Below are 16,820 nucleotides of genomic sequence, written 5' to 3'. Positions count from 1 at the left end.
GAAGTTCCCAAGGTGTGAATCTGCTCACTTCTCTGCGGGGAACCTGGTTTCAGAATACGACTAAGGGCCTGTAGGGTCATGCTTTGCTTGTCAGGGAGCCCCATCGCAGGCCTCATCTGGTGAAAATGCTGTCTTCGTGAGTGAGAGACTCATCATCTTTGTTATTGTTCATGGAGGTATACTGACTTATAGTACCAGTGGAGTTGTGCCACCTTGCACCAGTGCATGTTAACTCATGTCTTTCTGTTGTTCCCCTGTTCTAATAAATCATAGCCATCTGCAGCAGCGGATGGCTGACCTACAACACACAGTATTATTCTTTACATAACTGTTAAGATATCATGTAATTTAAAGAATGTCATGACAAAAAAAAGACAAATGAGACATTTAATTTTAACATAATTTTAAGTTTAATATTGAAAATTACTTCTAAGGTAGATTTCTCTGTTCTTACCAGCAGCAGCAGCATAAAAACTTGGCGGAAGTTGAATTCAATGAACTGCACCACTTGTGATAATCTATAGTGTTATTTCAAAACAAGAAAGTACCTAGAAAATGCAACGGACTCTTTAGTCAGCAGGTTTTTGTGCTGCATCATTTCCACTGCAATTGACAAATAACAAAAAAACAAGCAAGCTGTTCATGTCCTGACAGAAATGAGGCTTCCTTGGCACAGTACAACTGAGAACTTTTAAACCCAAACCTATACTGCAATATCCAATTGAGAAGTTTCTATCAGTTTTTAAGTGGTTATCCAAAGTATTTCTCATTTTACGCAACAGCAAGTATTGCTGTCAATGACAGCCAACTTTGTATTAATAGAAACATGTGAAGCTTAGTCATCATGCCCTTACAAATACAACTGCCAGCAACATAAAAGCAGTTATAAGTTTCTTGTTGGTAGAACAGCCACTAATCCAAACAAACAGGAGTGTGCTGACATATGACCTCTCAGTTAAAGTGACAAGATTTGCACAGTGGGAGACAAAGTCGGTAGAACCTCAAATTGTGTTTTATTTATATATCAGTTTACATTTTAGCTGATCTGAATCAGAGACGTTTAGAAGCATCATATGTGGACCAGTTGGGGAAAAGAAGTAATTTTTCTAAAGACGGGAAAATTGGTTATTATTGATTATTACACAACAGCATTTTCTGAAATCTGTTTTTATACAAAATATTTGCTCCTTCTTCTTTCCTAAGATTGGTGTTTGGAAGTTTCCTTCCCATTCTGCTACACCATTTCAGTTCTCTAAACTGTATTGTGCCACCTGTGGTGGGTTGACCCTGGCTGGATGCCAGGTGCCCACCAAGCCACTCTGTCACTCCCCTCCTCAGCTGGACCGGGTGGTGGGAGAAAATAAGATGGAAAAAAACTTGTGGGTCAAGGTAAAGGCAGTTTAATAAAGCAAAAGCAAAGGCTGCGCACAGAAGCAAAGGCAAACAAAAGGTTTATTCTCTATTTCCCATCAGCAGGCCACATCCAGCCACTTCCTGGGAAGCAGGGCTTCAGCACGTGTGGCAGTTACTCTGGAAGACAGATGTCATAATAACAAATGTGTCCCCCCTCCTCCTCCTTTCTCTGAGCAGACGTCATATGGTATGGAATATCCCTCTGGTCAGTTTAGGTCAGCTGTCCTGGCTGTGTCCCCTCCCGAGATCTTGCCCACCCGCAGCCTGCTGGTGCAGGGGGAGTGTTGGAGAGACAGCCGTGATGCTGTGGGAGCCCTGCGCAGCAGTAGCCAAAACACTGGTGTGTTATCAACACCCTTCTAGCTACCAATGCATAGTGCAGCACCATGAGGGCTGCTACGGGGAAAGTTAACTCCATCTCAGCCAGACCAAATACTGCCACCGATGAAACTGCCAAGCACACATCAAAATGATGGAGGAAAAAAATCTCTGATATTTCCTGATATGGAACAGAACAGGGTATGTTTTGAACAGATTTTTAAAGGCTTGTTCATTCAGATCTCAGTGGGACTAGTCCTCTGCTTATTGACATCTATTCTGTTAAATGTCTTAGTAGATGAGGGACTTGGTGTATACTATATTCCACTTTACTCTCTCCTTGGAGTATTTAGCACACAACCCTAGAGTTGTGTAATTTTGCATAAACATTACTTACGTAGGCTATAAATGCCAATGCCAAAGCCTACGTTCCAGCTGGGGTGGCAGCTCATTTGCGTTCCTGAATGCTTCTCTTTCATTTACTGCTTTATTCCAGAAACATTGTTTAAAATGCCCCTGGATTGTTCATTCTTACCTACGCCTTACAATCTGTTAATAAGGCAATAGTCACTACTGTGTATCTACGAGCAATTTCTGCATATATTTATTAAGTTCACAGAGATCTAAATTGTGTTCGACTCTTTGCATGCAAAAAACCCGCATGTTTTTGTTACTTAAACTATAATTTTAAGATTTATTCTCCTAGCTCTGTCAGCTGTGCAGTTTCTGCTACATTTCTCTGCCTGAAAGGAATGCGCATTATAATATACATCCTGCTGTCATATAATAACCACTGCACAACACAGTCACTAGCTGCCTCAGTTCAGTACGTTCTCCCCATTTTCTGAGAAGGTATGTGAAATGTGACTGGTGGTGTCATTTTTTAGCAGGTAGTGATTCATAAGCATTTAATTAGAACATTGGTATTTTGTTCTGTCTTAGAGGGACTTCATGTGAGATAATTACCACAATTTCTGATTTACAGCATTTGTCATAAAGTACAAGGCATTTGCATTTTCTTAGGCAGTACCTTGCTTTCACATGGCGGGAAGGCACGCAAACGAGCACCCAGAGCTGAAGGCATATATCTTATCAGGACCAAACACGACTGTGTTCTGCTGTGGCTGCACATAGAGATGTAAACAGGTTGACTGTGACTTGCAAAACTCCAGCTGAATGGCAGAATCCCAAATTTTCCAAACCATTCGTAGGTGGAGGGATGTGAGGAGAAGTAGGTAATACGCACAGGTACAACACACCCTGGAGAACTCACAAACCCTAAGCTGATCCTGGGTGTTTCGAGAGGTTAGTCTACAGAGGACTGCTCTGCCAAGTGCTCCCTCTTGAAGCCCCAATAGTAGCAGTGTGCTTGAAAAAAATAGTGCTCCGGAGATCCTATAAATGGTCATGTCCCTTAGAAAGGCTGTAGGGTCTTGACCCCCTATGGAGAACATCCAGCCATAGATAACAGCCTTGCACAAAGTCCTATGCTATGTACATAACACAAATCTACTACGTATGCAGACAGGCTTTGAGTCAACATAGCCAGAATTTGCTAGACAGACAAAAAGATGAGAATTTTGTACAGGAGAAATGAGATCATGGTGGCATAAGAAATACTATGAGAAAAACTAAACTCCTAAGCTAAACGACAGTCAGAAAACACCTTACAGGGAATTCAAGGTCATGTTTACAATTCTCCTTATCAGGAAAGAAGTCTGTGTGCAAAGAAGTACCCACAGGAATTTGATTCTCTCCCACCCTTCTGGTAGAGCAGCAGCCTTCCCTCCCTCTGCCTTCCCACCTCTTCCTCACCCCTTTGAATGCTTGTTGAGAGGTAAAGCAGCCAACATGTAACCCAGGTGGTCTCTTCTGGGGACTGAAGACCCTATGTGAGCTCTGCAAACAAGAGATAGGGGATCATTTCAGGAAAGATACAAAATATGCGATAGGAACTACCACCAACATACTCATAGGCTGCTTTTCACGACTCCACTTAAGCCTAAGATACATTTGTTCAGTTTGGATATTGAATCTGGCACAAGGCATAAGGTACAGTAGGCTGCTGTGTGGTTCAGGATGTCTAAATAATTCTTCACCAACTTTTTCAAGTGTTTTTGCAGGTTGTTTTGAAAAGTTCCCAGGCTAGGTAAGCTCCGGCTGGGACAGCCTCCAGGCACCAACACGCACCCAAGACCTGCACTGTCATTAAGTGCAACATCTACGTGTTTGCCTGAGAAAAAGCATGTCTCAAAGAGTGTTGTAATCATGTGACAGTGGCAGGAACAACACCAGAGCTTTTTGCTAAGTAGAGATGTCAGCTTAGTCCCTGACTAGGCAGCCTGGCCTATTTGAGCCCTTCTTTAGTACTTCATCCCCATCAAGGGAAGGCTGAGGGGGGGATCTCACCAATAGGCACACATATCTGAAGGGAGAGTGTAAAGATGTCAGAGATAGGCTCTCTTCACTGGTATCCAGTGAGATGCAACGGGCACAAACTGGAACACAGAGGACTCCATCTGAACATTAGGAAACACTGTGAGGGTGACCGAGCATTGGCACAGGTGCCCAGAGAAGTTGTGGAGTCTCCATCCTTGGAGATATTTGAAATCCATCTGGACATGGTCCTGGGCAACTTACTCTGGCAGGCCCTGCTTGAGCAGGGGGGTTGGACCAGGTGACATCCAGAGGCGCCTTTCACCCTCAACCCCTCTGTGATTCCGTGAAAGGAAAGGGGAAAAGAAACTCTGTGTTCCTGAGATAAACTCTGAAAGTGGTTTCAAGAAGCTCCTACCTTGCACCATGAGAAATTAAATACCAAAAATTTTCCAAAATAGTTTGTGAGTCTCCTCCAGTGCTGGCAGAGCCAGTCTCCACAGGTGTGGATCATCAGCTGTCCAAAGAAGGGAGACAAAAAGCAGGAACAGTAGGAAACTGTCCATCTATTGTGTCCTAGGCAATACCTCATAAGACAAAAAATGTTTAACAAAGAACCGAGTTATCAGGAAATGACACTATATAATCAGTTCCATCATTTCTGTAACAAGTTCCAGATTTACAAGTACACTTCCCAATTGTCAGCTTGCTGGTTTCAGTAACTTTCATCCTCTGATGATAGGCAACCACTAGTTCATGCATCATCTAATGGCTGTTTTTGAGAAGAGACTCCATCACAGTCAGACCCAGTATAGGGAACTGCAGGTATATTTCTCTCTTTTTTTACATGTTGATGGTGATACCTCCTTCTGTGTCTTATTCACACTGCGTTACCTTTTGCTGTGTGTAGCAGTTTTGGGCTCTTTGTGACTTTCACAGAACTAAGCTACAGATAAAATCAAAAGTAGAGTTAAAATTGGCCTCATTTTCCTTTCGGTATGAGTTGTGCACTTAAACCCTGACTCATCATGGCTTGCAGTCACGCCCAAGCGCACGATGAGCTGACTGGCCAGTCGCTTGAGAACAAGAGGAAATCCAGATAGACACAGCAGATGGGTGAAGATTGGCTCCCTCCTCTTACTGGATCACCGCAGTGACAAACAAACCAGCAATCACTCCGGTTTCTCAACTGAGACTCCAACTTGGTAATGAGTCCCAGAAACTGAACAGCTTCTGTTGTGGGGCATTTAATGTGCAGCTCTAAACAGAAGCAGGCACTGAATCAATTTTTCCTCTGTTATGACAAATGGGAAAATGTAAAACCTCAGAAAAATAAATCCCCTTTTCAGAAAGCTGTAACACTAGAGTTACTATGTCGAACAGTCAAACTGTCTTCCTGGCAAGTCATTGTGTGATCAATACAGAAGCAGTAGGCTACAATAAGAACCTTATGCTGTGAAATGAAAACCTAGCCAAGTATTTGAATGTATGGTATTCTTTCCTAATCTTGGTATGCTTTCCAGTCTTAGCTAGGTCTTCAAATCCATCATTCGCTTCTGCAATCATCCTGTGTAGCAAAAACAAGCTAGGTGATCATAAAGAAGAACTTATTTAAGCAAAAGAGTAGCTTAAATAGGTGCTTTTAAAAAATGATGTTACACCATGCTGCAAAAAAATCACGTTGCCTCTTCTTTATGCCGCTGTCAGACATCTCCAAAGCAAATGCAATTTCCTTATTCACTGTTCTGGTCCTGGTATATTTACAGTAGCCTTCAGACATCCTAAGTGTAAGTCCTTCAGAAGCTTTCTACCAAAACATTTTAAAATTAACCCTTCTTCAGGCATTAGACTCAAAAGGTAAATATGCTTAGATATACTGGAATGGCAATTTACTTCCATATTTTCTTTTAGAGTGCTTGAAATGTTTCTGTCTAATGCCAGAAAACCTAGCCTTTTGAATCATTTAACCAGTGTTTTTGTTGTTCATCTGTCTGTCTTGGTTGCGTCTGACCTCTGGGATGATTCTAATAGAAAAAACATTCAGCTTTTCTTTCCTTTCTTCACTATGACTCAACATCCTTCTCCTCTCAGGGGTATGACTACAGTTCTTAGGGAATCGGTCCAAAGTTTCAAGGTTTCACATATTGCAGAGATTTATGAATCCGCACGCGTGTGAGAGAGAGGCCACTTCTCTCCTACTTCCAAGGGTCTCATCCACAAAAACTTTTGTGATCTAAGAAAACCCAGGGTACCTCCTTCCATGGATATAATGAACATACCCTGGGTTTTCATCTGGGGTGGGGTGGGGAGGGTTTGCATTTTACTAGAAGAGCAGCAAACCAGTACTCCAGATAGCTCTGAAAATGCAGCACTAACGAGCAGGCTCCTGCTAGAGCAGTTTGGAGTGAAAGCAAGAGCCCCGAACCAGACACACATGGGAACAGCACGATAGTTAGCGCTCAGTCCTCCTAAACTGAGGGTGTGCAGAGGGGCCTTGCCAAGTTGCTAATTCAGGAGACTGTCAATATTAAACAGACGGGCTCTTCTTTCCCTAGTACCGCAAAGGCTATTTTCTGAAGAGATGACTTTCTTCCCCAGCATGACCCTTTCCTAGGGGAAGGGCACACGGAAACGGTGGGGGCTGCTATGCTTTTAGTTTGTGGTCCTGTAAATGCACATCCTCAGCCCCCCAGGCATGAAGTGTTTCACCAGGTCTCCCTCTATCTTCCCAAAACCTCAGTCCTTTCCAGGAAACTGCTTGCAGATCTGCATCTGGCTGAAAGCTAAGCTTCTGCTGGTTTCAGGCTTAGCGGTTTTCTGCTGCAGGGAGCTAATTCATCCAAAGCGCACACAGCTGCGATCCCACAGCGTTACTTGAGACTGCAAACACTCATCGAGCCCCGGATGACATACACTGGCTTTCCCACATACACCGAGGTTTCCTCCCAGGCTTCAAAAGAGCCACTGTGTGATAATGGCTGGTCTGGACAGCCTGGCTGCCGCAGTTTCACCTCACCTCCTCTGCATTTCTGGTCTTTTCCCAGATCCCTCAGACCAGGCATTGCTGTCTGACACAACTACAGCCCTTACCAGTTTTACTCCAGGTTTCCAGGAGAGCAAATCCATTTTTCATGAATAAATCAATTGTTTTCCTCTTTGAAGCTAAGTACCCAGATGGGGCTTTTTTAGCTGTCCTGCTGCAATTCTCATTCTTTGGTCTTTTCATACACCTCCCTCAGCCTATCTAAGCAGACCTCCCATTTTCCACAGCTAGACATCTTTAAATCCGATTCTCACCTTTTTGCCATTGTTTACACACAGTTTATTACCCTTCTCACAGAATCAAAAAAAAAATCTCATTTTTTTCAAGAAAAAAAATGCCATTTTTCCCCCCATTGAAATATTACTGCTTAATTTAAGATTGCTGTTTTTAAAAATAATATTTGAAAAAAAAATCAGTTTTAACTGAGAGACCAGTTCTCCTTTTAAGAAGCTTTGATGAGAACTTTGACCAAATTAGCTTTAGATTTAAGATACTCACTTTTATAACTGCCCTTTAAAAGACAGATTACTAGAACAGGATTTACTTCTAGATGACAAGTATTTTTTCTCTTCTTTTATAAACAGGGAATTTAAAAATATTTTCCTGTGATTAACAGTATGCTTTCCCAGAATGAACAAAGGACTTTTGTAAGCAAGAAACCACAAAAAATAAGCATGTGTGTTCCAAAGAATTAGAACAGTACCACACACATACAGCAAAAGACAGTATGGAAATAAATTCCAAAATAACATATTTAAAGACTTCAAAAACCACTTAAAAATAAGAACCAGATTTTCAGGCTGTAGATATTGACATATCCCTGAGGTTTCTGTCACTTAAATACATCACATACCATAGTAGCTCCTTGAAAGATCGATTTACAGTTAGAAAATGTTGTCCAAGTGTGGATTAAAAAAACAGCTTTTGTGTTTGCGAGTTCACAGGAGGGAGTGGTTTGGTTTTCATTTACTGGAGTGTAAATGTACTAGTCTCTTATATGACACCTACAGAAGCCATATTTGATGTGGACATGTGTACAACGGGGGTCTTAAGCCTCTGCCCCGTGAAGCCAGGAGTTTCCACCCGGTGACTCCCGACACCGCTCATGGTGTCACCAAGTGCAGGAGTACACCAGAAGCAGGCCACAAGCTCAAGTAGTTGTTCCAGAGAGACCAAACCAGTCCCAGCTGGGATCTTTTCGCACTCCATCTGCCATCACTGCATGCATGGCTTGCAGATGTGCAGCACAGCTGCTGTATGCATGCATGGAAAATCTCCTGCTCCAGGTAAATACTGGAATTGCTGCACATGCACGAACATAATCTACTGCTTGTGACACTCCGGCCAGTGCTTCCAGGAAAGCATCAGGCCTGCTCCACATATATGCAGTGCTTTCAATCTGTGTGTGTAAACCAGACATGTCTAGGACAAAAGCATGTCTTTTACAGCTGATTTACTGTGGTGATCTGTACACTAATTTGGCTTACAACCAGAAATGCTGGATTCATTATCTATGCCTAATCAAGTCTGCTCCAGTGTAGGTAAGAGGCCACAGATAGAAACCCTCTTCTGACACTGAGACAACTGTCCTGCTCTGCCAGAAAAAAATGGACGTCTCATGATGAAAGGAAGATGGGCCTTTAGCACCTATTTTTTTCTCAGTGACTCCATGATACTTTTGCTCTAGAGGACTCTGATCACAGCATCCTGCAGGAAGTAAGTACGGAGGCACAGGTTCAATCAATGTGTAGTCCTCTTAGAGTTATGCCTCTAGGCTAACTCAGTTATACACGTTCCCACCACAAAGGCGTGAGACAGGCATCTCCAAAAGGAGTTTCATCACACCTGTCTCAGACACCCACCATAGGAAGGGAAAATTACCCTGTGGAGATGCCTATCTAGTTCCATTGACTGCACGGGAGCCTACATAAGTAGCTTAGACTAGACAGCTAAATTTTAGATGTATAAAGATTGGTGAGATGAATCTCACCTTTGGCGTTGGGATATGTTGCAATTTACCTCTGGAAAATGTATTAGCCAAGTTTCTATGGTATGAAACCAGCTTCAGCACAGGAAGAGAGGGCAAGGGCAGAAAAGATCACACACAATATTACAGATGGCCTAAATCTTCCTTAATTCAGGCTGTGCCCTGTAGTCAACACAACTAACCTCCAGAGATTAGACCACTGTCATCTCTCTGGGCCACTACCTCACACATAGGCTAGTCAGAGCTCAGTGAAATCAAGCCACACACTAGTGCTACCTAAGGCCAGTGCCCCTTGTGTGCCAGAAGCAGTAAACGATGCCAGCAAAGAGACAGTCATTGCCAGGTTTCGTAGGGAAATAACAGCATTTGATATAAGGGAGTTTAAATCCCATTGTTGTCAATGTATCACAAAAAAAAATCTACTGTAAAAAAAAAAAAGGGACCTTTTTCTTCTTTTCTTCTAATTTTATTTGTTATCATGCTCACTAATTCTGTGAGCATTTATCACCTCAGCTTTTATATTATTTATCTCTAAAACATCCATTATTCATCCGCAGGAAGACATACTTCCTTGTTTTTCAGCTTAGCTCCCAGATCTCCTTTTTGCTGGTTTTACTTCTCCTTTTTAGGAAAAAAATGGACTAACTTTTTTACTTTTCCTCTCCAGTTGTGTCTGATTTCAATGAGGAAAGTACTTATTCAGTTCTTCAGCCTGACTATGAGTGAGAAGCAAGCTATTACGCCATAATTTCATTCCCTGTTGTGTGGGAAGTCAGCATTGCATCATCCCTAGGATTGAGAACAAGAGATGAAAATCCCTTCTTGGTGGGTGAGGTCCAAGATTTGGTAGCTAATCTTCAAGCCAAGGTAAGAGTTCCTTTTGTTACATTTTCTTTTGGTTTGGTCTTTTTTGTTTTGATATTTCTTTTTGTTTTCTCTTCTGTTCCCCTTCTCTTCCCAACAAAAATCTTAAGCATAAGATCAGAAAAAAAACCCACCTTTTATCTAGTGGTAGGTATTTTATGTTTTCTGCTTATGCTTACACCTCGAGAATATCCTGTATTTCTGTAACTCAGTTTTTACTATCTAAACAGTTGTCTTAAAGCTGCTTTCTTCACATCTGAGTACTAGGGGTTTGGAAATTACCAACATGTGTAAGGGCATGAGAACTATAAGTCATAGAAAACATAGAGAGCAACTGTAGAAACTTAGATTCAGAATACATTATTATTAAAAACTGGTAGTACTTGGAATCTCCAGCAAAAAGATACTATTTGGATATCATTATCAAATAGCTGTCCTCAAACTTATTTGCCAACAAACTGCTTATGTTATTTTGTAATGAAACTCTGGTTGCACTGAGGAGTATTATTGACCAAATAACAACTAAATGCTGCCTTCTTAACAAGGTGAAAGGCAGTTATCGAACAGTTCTTGAAGGAAAATCTCTATCAGCCTCTGTCAAAACTGAAAGCCTGAGAGTTTTGTTCAATACACTCTTCATATGAATGGCAGGGCGCCACACCCTCTCTCCACCATGTGTGATTTTGTCAAATCCTGTGTCAGATTAAAACATCTCAGATGCTCATTTTAGAATATAGCTGTATTTAGCAAATTGGGGCCACTAGTAATTTCTTGCTTAATCAAAATATGGGAGTTGTATAAACACAGGAATAACAGTTGTATTACATACGAAGAGAACTGTGAGAGGCATTACTTTAGTTTATGAAGTACTGGATATAACTTGTTCTTATGCAGAAATACAAGGGAACAGATTTGTCAGAGAATTCCCAAGGGAAAGGGGGGAGCAGAGGGGCAATCCTTCCTCCTAGCAGGGGATTCTTCTCACCTCAAAGGCATCTTCCGTCCTTCAGAGAACACTCACAAGATCAGCATATAGAATGAACAAGCAAAGACCACAAGCGTACGTATTTTTAAATTAGTGACTGAATATCCAGATTTGCTTGTAATCCAGCGAGTATTCTTGAATCTTCCATTCCTTGCCTGGTCCCATCCTTTAAGCTGCTGCTGTTCTTCACATTCTTTCAGCACCTCTTTTGGTCTGACACCCTCCTTGCTTGATGAGCTCCAGCGTGGTATAGGTGCAATATTTTAGTCCTGGCTGTTAGCATGGATGATCGTACGGGGAAATAATCCTGCTTGCGGCAGGCCCTTCAGAGAAAGCATTGCTTGGCTAACCTCAGGTACAGCTGACGCTGTAGACTGTTTACTTTATTGATGTATCTTTTATTTGTTTTGTTTGATTGTCAGTTACAAAAGACAACCTCAGCTGTATTAGCCCACAATAAAGCCTAAGAATCCAGGCACCCGTGAAAGTAAAATGAAAGGTGTGTTGCCTTGGGAGACAGCTACAGACTATGTGTCAGGCCTACTGCAGGTGTATCAGAAAGACAGACTTTCACCTGGCGCAAATCTAGACAAGGCGTTAACATCTATCTTGAATGTTGTCAATGGAGGAAAACACAGCTTTTATTTTTTTCAGAGTAAGGCCTACGAATTCTCCGAGCCTGGAACAACTGAGAACCCTTGAGTAAGTAATCTGGAACTGCTTGCTATGGTTGCACATCTGCTTTTACAGTGCTTCAGGTCGTCGTTTTTATTTTGGGCGCTGGCAAAGATGTCTGATTAAAGAAATGGAAACAAAGAAATACTAACAAAATGCATCTCACAAAACTGAGCCTGAAGGACTTAGAAAAGATTCAAGGAAAAGTGAAGCCTGCCTGGGAAATGCAGCCACTTCCCACTTAAAAAAACCCCACCAACCCCATTCAGAATCCTCTTCTCAGCTAGAAAACAAATCAATAAAGCAGCAGGGACTTCCTGTCTGTTATCAGTTTTAATCTGGTACGATGACTTTTGAAGAAAGCTTTCTAGTTTGCTGTGAAAATGAAACTGGGTGGGGGCGGAATCAGTTCTAGATCCCTCAGACCTCCTACCTGTGTAATTTCTAACTGGCTTGCCACTGAAAGTAACAGCAGAATTTCATTAGCAATACCATTGTAATGGTATTAACGCTGCAGAAAAGAATATTAATATATGTAGGAGTAAAGTAATATAAAAACCTATGTTTTAAAGAATGACACTCCACGCTTTTGAAACATAAGGACTTTTCCCCATGGTTTCATCTGCTTCTGAATTATGCAAGGTCAGTCATTACACCCAAATATGAGGGGAACTCCCTCCCCTTTTATACACACCTATCATTACTAAATATTACCAGTAAGATCTTTGCTCATACGTTCCTCAAAATTTCTCAGGAAAGCTAAAATGAAGTTTAGAGCATCTACTGTAAAAACAGCTTGAGAAAGTTATGTGACACTTAAATACAGTGTAAGACATTACATATTTCTTATCTGTTTTAATTTATGAGGTATAAATGCAATCTTATAACTAAAATGTAAACCAAATTGTTAAACTTTGTTCAAATTTCATAGCAATGAAATCGTCATTAGTGTTCTTGGCAGTGCATATTTTGCCATCATTAATATTTTCTTCAGGGTATGCGGCTTCTGGAAGAAGTCTGCCTTCAGTGGTGTACTTGAATAAACAGGTACATGGAGTTTACCCTCCTGTGATGTGGCCAAAAGAGATTTTTTTCCCCTTTTAATATACAAAAGAGGAGAGGTTTTCTCTGTCTTTCAATGTTTCCCTTTGCATTGCCTTCAAGATGACACTGGGGAGAACAAGCTGCCCTCTGGCTATTTGGAGCAGAAGGAAAGACCTTATGGTTAATCTAAGCTGCTTTGGAGGAAGTAAGTATCTACCAGAGCCCAGAAGTACTGAAAATTCTCTAGTCCCAGACCGGGTAACACACAGCAGCAGTTTCTAAGGCATCCTCTTAACTATCTCAGACTCAATTTGTACATGTAGATGCCATCACACAAAAATACTTGTTGGGACCTGAAAACAGCATGCCAAGCTACATACAGCAAGCACTGGACATCCTGGTCCGCCTTTCAATAGGGATACTAGCTCAACAGTAACACACCATTTTCAGTTCTAGCACTGGTGTGTCTGTTGCTAGCTGAAGGCTATCTCTTCACAACTTGTTCTGCAGCTATTTTTTTTTTTACTCATTTGACATCTTATCTCCTCTTACATAGTGCAGCACAGAGCTTGATATCTAGCTGACAAGTCATACCCCGAGGACAAGGTCTGTCAGCCGGACACCTCCAGCAAATCACCCCCACACCAACACAGCTGGAGCTTCCAGAAAGCATTTTAGACCACACGACATAAGCTCAGCAGGTCAGTAAGTTATACCAGCAAAAAAATCCCTCAGGATAGTACCTTTACAAAACGTTTAACATTTCCTGGCATAAAAGCGTCATTAATCACTAGTCAAGCCTGTTAACCCTGTGGCACTTGCCAGCACAGGCCTCGCACGGCATTTCTAAAAGAATAAGAGTTTTACAGCAGCAAAACACAAGAAGCCCGCCCCGCCCCGTCACGTCCTCCCCTCAGAAGACACACGAGCCGACGACCGCCCGGCTGCGGGGCCGGCACACGGCAACCAGCCCTTTCCTGCCCGCAGCGGCTGCCATTTGCGGGCACCTATGGCTTCCCGCCCGCGGAGCCCCTTCCCCTCAGAGAGGCGGCGCAGGGCCCGCCCAGCACACAAGCCAGCCCCCGTAGCCACCACGGCTTTTCAAGCGGCCCGGGCGGGCGGCGAGCCCCGCGGCGGTGCCGGCGGCGGGCGGCAGGGCCCGGTGCAGCCCCGGTGAGCTCCCGACCTCCGACTGCCGCCGGCGGCGCGCGTGCGCACCGCGCAGCGGTGTGGGCGGCTGCGCGTCGGCGGGGAGCGCCGCGTCCAATCAGCGGGCGGGGTGTGTGCGCGGTGGGGAGGGGGCGGGGGGGGTAGGGGCGGCGGGCGAGTAATGTTGTTGGGAGTCACCTGACCGCTCGCGCCGCAGTCGGGCCGCAGCCTCAGCCGGGAGCGGGCGAGCCCGGGGAAGCGGGAGGAGGAAGGGGGCGAGGCGGCGGCGCTGCCCTGCCTCCCCTCCGGCCGGCCGGCCGACCGACCGACCGACCGGACCGCGGGTGAGCGGCGGCGGTGGTGTCAGGCATTGAGGTGAGCCGGGCCGAGCCAAGCCGGGCTGAACCGGCCGCCGTCGGGAGCGGGCGCGCGCGCCCCTCCGTCCGTCCGCTGGGCTGAAGGGGTGGCGGTGGGGCGAGGGCAGCACCGTTCGGCCGGGGCGGGGGGAGGGGGCGAGGGGGGGCGCGTAGAGGAAGCTGAGGCGCGTTGACGAGGGCGGTGTTAGTCAGCCGCCCCCTTTGCCCCCCCGCCCCTCCGCGCCGTGGCCGCCTTAGCGGCCCGTCCCGCCGCGGCGGGGGCGGGCGCTGCCGGACCCCGGGGAAGGGCTGAGAGGGCTGCGGGGTCCCGCGGGGAGTGGGGGAGCCGCCGCGGGGCGGGGACGCCTTGTCAGCACCGGGCGGTGGCCGGCTCTCTCTCTTCGGTGTCGTGCTTCGGGTGTTCCCCGCGCTCCCCCCCCAGGGCCTGTGCCCGGCGGGGCTGGGCAGCCTGTTATTGCTTGACCCCGGCTTCCGCGGGTGTCCCTGCGCTCCGGTGACACCGGCGTGACTGTCCCACGCCGCGGTCCCTGGCGCTGCGCGCGAGGGGCGGTTCAGCCCCGCTGGAAATGCGGCGATAACGCCGTTTTGCCCGGGTGAAACGTGCAACCGGTGCGTTTTAGTGTGTGTTTGTGGGAGCTGGGGGAGGTTTGGTTTAGCCGGTAAACAACGAGATACAAGTCCTGTCTGCCTTGTTCTGTACGGTGGGATACTTGGCATGCTGAAAATGTAGTAATTACAAATGAATCGTCACTTTTTCTGTCAAATTATATTTACATTTTCCGTTTTAGTGTGGTAATATAACAGTAATCTCAAATTCAGATACAGCTGGGCCCTCTAAATGTTTGTTCAATTAAAAACCAGAAAAAATAAACGTTCTAGCAGTAAAGATAAAGTGAAGATACCTGTATGTACAGTTTCGTCATGTAGTAACTTTTGACAGGCATATTAATTTGAGGCACTTCAGGAAGGCACTTCCAGTGTGTGAAAAACTTTTGACTGGAAATGGAATAGTTGCAATCCACAAACACTGCAAATTAAAGTTACACAGCACTGTGAGTACTCTATAGAGTTAGTTCTTTAATTTTGAATATTATGCCACATTGAAGAGAAAACAAAGAGTATATTCCTGTCAAACATAGTGAGTCCAAATTAAAGCAACATATTCCAAGTCTTACTTTGTGGTTTATGAGTTTAAAGGTGACTTAAATGGCATAATTACTCCTGGATGACCTAGCACGTGTGAGTAAGTCTCTGTGTATGTTAGCAAGTAGCAAGGCCAAAAGCATCAGATTTGCAGAGAGAAACAGTTGTCACTGCAAATAGAATATCCATGTTGCATGCTTTTCAGAAGGGCTTCCTTCAAGCTAACTGCTGAATCCCTTAGTACTTGGACTTGTTCAGCAGTACTTTTAAAGTACCTTTCCTACTTTAATTTAGTCTAAAAGAACCTACTCTTATTGTCCAGGTCCCTCTTGTGAACAGAAGCATAGTAAATCGGGTGTTTGGGAAGTTTGCTTCACCAGCACGCTCCTCATTCTAACCAAAATGCTGAAGTGGAGATTTAAGTTCCATCTACTGTGTTTTTGAGTGTTTTATACTCAAAAAATGTGCAGGATCTCCATGTGCTAAATATTAATTTGCTTTTAATAGGTTCTAAAATCCTTATGCTAAGGATATTTTGAACAGTGATAGATTCATGTTAATATAAGAATTGTCTAGTATTAAAACCCATGCCCTTTACCTGATCATTTGGATCAAGTGGCACTCTCACTGGGTATAGAATAGATGTGTCTTAGAAAGTGACCTGTACAAGTCCCAGACAACTTTGCCCTATGGTTTAGGGAAACATAGCTCAACAAGTCTTCTTGTCATGTCATCCCCACCCCCTTCCCAGTTTTCTAAGATGAGAAGGTGTTCATACAAATTCTTCACTGTTTTCGTTTTAAGCATAGACCTGTAGTTCTCCTGGCACTGGGCATGCTGGTGTGAGGGGGAGGAGTGGTAGGTTAGAGGGTTCATGTTTGTGTCTGAGTGCTGGCATTTTAGTTGTCCCTTAGAATTTGACCACTGAAAGTTTCGTGGGGGATGTTTTAGGGGTAGAAAAAACCAAACACCTTTGTGGTATTTATAGTGTGAGTCCTGTTTATATGCAATCTTTAGTTAAACCATAGGTAACATGCTAGTTGATGCAAATGTGGGTAGGAACAGAACCTTAAGTGAGCAATAAATAACTGCTGAAACGACCATTAAGTTGTATGAATTCAACCTAGTTTGACCACAGTGGAGTTAATGTATGAGGCCCCACCTGCAACTTTTCCTGCCCCCGACCTCGAGTGCAGATGTTAGCAGTGTGGCGAGGAAAAAGAAGTACTAGAAAGGCTCGCTTTGCTGTAACAAATCATAGGCTGTATCACAAAAGTAACTCCCATCTCCAGCAGTATGCTGGATTTTTCAGTGAAGGCCCTTTTCAGGGTTGAAGGAAGTTTTGCTGCTGTTCAGTAATACGAAGGGGAACCTTAGTATTTTGTGTAAACGTGAGTTAGCAGGTCAGAGTAAATCTCAACAGACTGGTCAGCTACTGAAGATTTA

At 44.0% G+C, this 16,820-nt stretch overlaps 1 protein-coding gene and 1 long non-coding RNA gene across 5 annotated transcripts in view; both read left to right on the top strand.

Annotated features, from left to right (window-relative positions):
- Positions 1-8,668: 8,668 nt before the first annotated feature.
- Positions 8,669-12,386, top strand: LOC147416265 (uncharacterized). The gene is made up of 3 exons (XR_015184027.1): positions 8,669-8,866; positions 9,805-10,004; positions 11,641-12,386. It is a non-coding gene; the product is annotated as an uncharacterized LOC147416265 (long non-coding RNA).
- Positions 12,387-12,881: 495 nt separating this feature from the next.
- The window catches only part of BACH1 (BTB domain and CNC homolog 1), a 31,017-nt gene continuing 27,078 nt past the window's right edge, over positions 12,882-16,820 (top strand). For 2 of the 4 annotated variants that reach the window (XM_086477889.1, XM_086477873.1), the window contains exon 1: positions 14,182-14,229. The gene's annotated coding sequence lies outside the window, so the exon portion shown is untranslated. Of the gene's footprint in view, positions 12,911-13,044; positions 13,407-14,181; positions 14,230-16,820 lie in introns of those variants that run through there. The other 2 variants (XM_086477864.1, XM_086477883.1) reach the window with 2 other exon arrangements.

The sequence above is a fragment of the Leptosomus discolor genome, chromosome 1, assembly GCF_034619465.1.
Source record: "Leptosomus discolor isolate bLepDis1 chromosome 1, bLepDis1.hap2, whole genome shotgun sequence".
Taxonomy (NCBI): Eukaryota; Metazoa; Chordata; class Aves; order Leptosomiformes; family Leptosomidae; genus Leptosomus; species Leptosomus discolor.
Note: the sequence above shows the minus strand (reverse complement) of the source record. Positions and strands in the feature narration are given on the sequence as shown.